Below are 5,385 nucleotides of genomic sequence, written 5' to 3' on the forward strand. Positions count from 1 at the left end.
TATTAACTCAATACTTCACATATTAAAAAATTAACACAGTAACACAGATGCACAACACCGGTGTTCTGGCACGGCTTAGAAATGTTTCTTTTCACTTTTTATGTGAGCCGGTTCTAAAAAGAGTCATGTATATTGAGATCAGTGAGGTAAAATTCATGATGTTCTGCTCCATCGTGTCAGGGTGCTTTACTTTTCCATGACAGCCTGACACACAATATATTGGCAGGAAATAGACTTGACAAGTAAAAATAAAAATAATCCTACTTTGACTGACTGGTGAGGTCACCTGACAAATCCCAGTTTTGATAAATGTTGAGATTATCTTTGCTTCTTTAAATGTAGGATGGACTCATTTGGTGTGATTGATAAATAATTAACCAAAGAGGTAAAAAAAAAAGAAAAATCAGTCAAATCCACTCCAGTACCCAATTTCTACTCAGTCATTTTTAGCTTGTGTCGTCGATTCCCCTCATTTTATGGACTCAACTCCTGCACGGCGGAAATATCAAGGGAAACAGCATCCAATCAGCATGAGTGAAAACCAAAGAAAACGAGGACTGAGCAGTAAAAATGAAGATATCACAGTCCATTAACTGAGAACAGCGGTTCTGTCTGACCAACAGAGCAGTTCTCATCGCTTTTTGTTTGTGCTGGGATCCCTTTGGAAACGCAAGATGCTGTTCCAAAAAAAGAAAGAAAAAAAACAAAAGACCACTGAAGAAATTTAAATGTGCCTCCAAACTGCCTTGCTTTTAATGCATCCTGTTCCTTGTCTGCATTTCAGTGATGACAATCAGCATCTGGCCTTAGAAAACAAATTTGCTTCGACAATCGTAACAAGGCCAACAAAAAGATTAGGGGTGGGGAAATCGTGGCGATGTGGTGTTGACAGCCTCTACCTTGACCACAGTTTTTGTTCAACCAGAGTTCCAGTGATAAGTCCTGACTGATAGATGCTGTTCTCAACCCATTCTGCTCTCGCGGCCCCGTCTAAGACCGAACCAAGCGCTGACAGAATCAATGGGAGGCGGAGGAAAAATAACAAGGGGCGTCTGCCAAGCCTCCCTACTGTTCGCTCTCTCTGTCTCTCTCTCTCTCTCTCTCTCTCTCTATTCTCCTGTTGCTGCCAACCCAGTGGAAAAACTTCCTCTGCTCCAGACAGTTATGAGAGGCCGAAACCACGAGAGGGATATTGATAAACGAAGATATGGAATAGCAGGCAAATAAATCACAAAACAATAAGTGAAGCTTCCACTTGAAAGATAATTAGACTCTGCTTTTCAATTTCCCTTTTGTCCGTGTGCTTGTCCCTTGGCTCACACAGAGTCAAAACGGCTTCTCTCTAGTAAGAAGCTGCCCCATCCATTTCGAAGGGGAAGATATTTGCGTCGGTTCACCGTATCGGCTCAATGCAGACCAGTTTCTACATATGTCATCTCGCTGTCCAGGCCAAGAGGGCTACCGGTTGAGCAAAAACAAGCTTAAACTGAATAAACAGAGCAAATGGAGCAAAAGTGTAAACCTTTAAGCATCTGCACAGGAAAGAAAAAAAAAAGTGTTTATAGATTTTACTGAGTCTGTCTTTTCTTTCTCGCTTCCTTTTTTAAGTTTGAAAAACAAATCCAGCCTATTAGTCTTGAACGATTTGGTCCAAGCCTTGATTAAGACCAGAACCTGCATTCGGTTCCCACCACCCTTCACTGCAGCTCCTCACTCAGTGTTTCACCAGAACTGGTTAGCATTCCTTCTAATGTGCGCTGAAGACTCATTGAACATTTGGGGCTGAAATTACAGATTCTAGCTAAGGAGAGGAGGAGGGAAAAAAAAAAAAAGCAATGTACTTAATAAAAAACACTCTCAAAGCCTGATTTTAAACGATAACAGTCGCCCATTTTCACTTTCTCTGCGCCGAGAGGCATAATGGAACAAAAGACTCTGATAAGAGAAGTGTGTGCGTATGCTTCTTTGTGTGTGTTCTTGCGTTCAGGAGGTGTTTTGGATTCCAGTACAGTAAAAGGGCTGGGAGGGCGTTTGCTTCTGCTACAGAATGACTGGCATTCTCCTTCATTTCCTGTTAACGCTGAAAGTAGTGGAGGCACATGTGCTGGCCGAGTCTTGAACAGAAATGCACAAGGAAAAGCATTACGGACCTCAGCAAAGCACAAAAAGAAAAAAGAAAAATTTCACGGGAGCAGAAAGGAAATAAACGCTGAAAAGCAAATTTGCATCCTTCAAACAGACTCAGGGCAGCAGGGTGGCTGGTACGCTCAGAACGTGAGCACGGAAGGACGCAACCTTAAATATATTCATCAGTTCAACATGAATCCTCCTTTTGTACACAACGCCATGTGTTTTGAGTGAGTATTTGATGGGAAGCTGGAAGCTACACTGCCCCCTTGTGGTCACAAACTCCAGGGTGTTTTACAAGCCAGAAAGGATGAGCTTGAAAGGTCATCAGTGCAGAGACAGCTGAGACCAAAGATATCCCCTCTACAGACATTCAGACAAACAGATATAGAGGGAGAAAAACAAAGCGGGGTGTGTTACTATGTAAAAAAAAAAATAAACGTTTTCAAAGTGAGTGTTAAACTCATGTAGTTGTTTGCACTGCACAATAGCTAAAGTACACCGCGTGTGGCCTCGACAATATAAAGCGTGACTGTTGTTTGTGTACGCTCGGTCGCGCTTTGGTACTTTGCGCAAGAGGCCTGAATGTGCAGTTGGTAGGAGCCTGGCATATGTGGTTTTAGAGAGAGATCGCTTGCACGAGCGCACACTTGAGCTGCTCGCAGCCTCCAGTCAGAACCACGGCTGGCCATCTTCCACCCGGTGGAGACTGTGAATCACTGAACGCCAGGAGCAAAGGTCTGCTTTATCAACAGCAGATCAGGGTGGCATCACCCATGTGCTTGTCTTTTGAAAGAAAAAACAACTACAGGAACTATTACAACAAATTGCACAAAGTAGTACTCGTTAACCTAGAATTAGTTCAGTCGAGGCAATGAGATTTTGGGACGCCAGACATGTCTCACCCCGAGAAGCATGAGATTCTTTGAGGTTGGTGTGTCACAGTAGATATAAACACCTGCAGAAACTCTTGCACTAGTTGACTCACACTTCTACACCTGTAGTCAATTTCTCTCCACACATGACAGAAAAATAGAGGGATGGCGCCAACTGTTTTTTTTGGATGTTAAAAGTCGGGATCAATAGGCTTTTTCTTAGAACGCTTCCTGATGCAGTGACCTACAAGTGGACGCACTAACCGTCATCGTAACAGGAGTTCTTGGCAAAGCTGTGTTTTGTTCCCCCCCCCCTTTCTTCCTCTCAGAGACGTTTTGTGTTCCATATGGGACACCCAAAGACTTGGAGTCACAACTATCTGTCCTCTCTGAGTTTTTGGTGAAGGGATGTTGTTACCGAAGGAATGCAGCGTCGCTTGCCAGAGGCGTCACAATGGATGGAATTAAGCAACAGTGGAGGAGAAATGAGAGGAGGAGAGAAAGGAGAGAAGCAAATAAGAGCAGTTGTTAATTCTGGCATTATGGGAGTATATATATATATATATATATATATTTTTTTTTTTTTTACCATCACTTACATATTTGTGTGAGATTCGTTCTACTGAAGAGCATTTGCGTCGCGTCTGTTCTTAAACATAACCTGCTGCCTCACTGTTCTTAGACATGCCACGCCTGCTTAACATCATTATTATTGACACCCCCAAAACGTGTGGGATGAAGGAAGACCATCTAAGTCCAGGGCTGGAATCTGCAGCCACAAAGAAGAATGTAGAATGCCATTACTTTCCAGATGACTGAGCTACACATATATGTACATATATGTACCATAAGGACATTCAAACAAAGGTTGTCGAGGAGAGGTTTGGTGATCAAACTGTAGCCACGTTCTTTTTAAACTTCCAGTTTTGCACTTAGTGCACTAGCTTAGGGGTGAGCAGATTTACTCGGGTCTTATGACTGAGATGCTGAATCTGTTTTTTATACATTTTTTCCCCCCTTTCCTGCTCTCTCCTTCTGTTTCTCTTGGCCCGGCTCGCCTCAGCCACATGTGATAAAATGGAATGATGACAGGACGTGAGGATGCAAGCGGAGCCAGAGGAAATGTGAGCACAGGTAGCGCTTACCTCACCCTCTGTGGGGGGGGTGGGCGGGGGAGAAGGTTGGAGGGGGGGGGTTGTAGGGCAGGTGGGTCGGGGCAGCTGTAGGTGTGCTCCTCAGGTGGGTCTCTCTCTTCTGCCGCCCTCCTTGGTTCAGCCACGCGTGTCTCCCATGAGATGTGGCAGTATCAGATAGTCGGTGAACATGCAGCCAAAAATAAGGAGAGGCGTCCTTCGGGGCAAAGAGCTGGCACTCTAAACTGGTCCAGTGCTGCTGCAAGTGCAGAGTCGAATAGACAAAAAGGATGAAAACAACCAAAAAAATAAATAAAACTCAAAAATTGGATATTCTCTGATGCAGATGAAGCAAACTCTATTTTCAAACTTTTTTTTTTTTTTTTTCTGAGTCTGGAGAGAAAAATCTAAAAACAAAGTCCAACCACGTGCTTGGAAGAGACGGCAAAAGCCAGGGAGAGGATGAAAGTGAAGGACGAGGGAAAAATCCTCTCTGTGCTGTCTTCAAGCGATCCAGGCGCAGGTCTGAGGAGCACCTTCCCAATCTGTGCACTCTCACTCTCCAGGGTGGAAAGTAGGAGGGAAGGAGCAGGACAGAAGAGGGAGAGGGAGTGGAGGGAAACTCAGTGTGTCAGTCAGTCAGGTCAGGCAGGCGAGCAGCAAGGCTGTGTGTTTGGAGGCTGAAGGCTGTCAGGGTCCCACTCCAGAGACTTATAACCAGAGGCTGCGCACCTCTCTGCTCCAATCTCTCTGGCTTACTCTCCACCGATCCCTCTCCCACTGGCTTATTTCGGGAAAAGACAGACTGGATTGTTCGTTGGGTTAACCCCCTTTTCATACAAAAAAGCAAGTGTCTGTGGGTAAAAGCAGAAAGGAAGGAGGGGAGTGTGCAGGACGGGGTGGGTCAGGAGCCGCAAAAAGAGGGGTGGGATAGGATGATGTGAAGGGAATAAAAAAAAAAAAAAAGACATGAAAAAGAAAATTTTGGAGTCTTTTGGCCATATTCTGTTCAACTCATATCTAAGAAATCACTCCATTTCTGATGCCATAACTTTTGAATCAGGTCAGGCATTAAACTGCCTTATTGTTTTGTAATAGAAAACATGTTAAGGTTTGTGTATTGATCTGATATTACATTACACTGTTGTAACCAAAGCCATGTATGTATTTTAACTTAGGGAGGGCAGTTTTAATTGTATCAACTTTACCCTGTAGCCTGTGAAAAGTGTTACTTGGTCAGGATTTTAATC

At 44.0% G+C, this 5,385-nt stretch overlaps 1 protein-coding gene across 2 annotated transcripts in view; it reads right to left on the reverse strand.

Annotated features, from left to right (window-relative positions):
• The window catches only part of col8a2 (collagen, type VIII, alpha 2), a 57,910-nt gene extending 52,939 nt beyond the window's left edge, over window positions 1–4,971 (reverse strand). For both annotated transcript variants that reach the window (XM_008421611.2, XM_008421610.2), the window contains exon 1: window positions 4,148–4,971. The gene's annotated coding sequence lies outside the window, so the exon portion shown is untranslated. The remainder of the gene's footprint in view (window positions 1–4,147) is intronic.
• Between the last annotated feature and the right edge of the window lie 414 nt (window positions 4,972–5,385).

This window comes from Poecilia reticulata, linkage group LG11 (assembly GCF_000633615.1).
Source record: "Poecilia reticulata strain Guanapo linkage group LG11, Guppy_female_1.0+MT, whole genome shotgun sequence".
Lineage (NCBI taxonomy): Eukaryota > Metazoa > Chordata > Actinopteri > Cyprinodontiformes > Poeciliidae > Poecilia > Poecilia reticulata.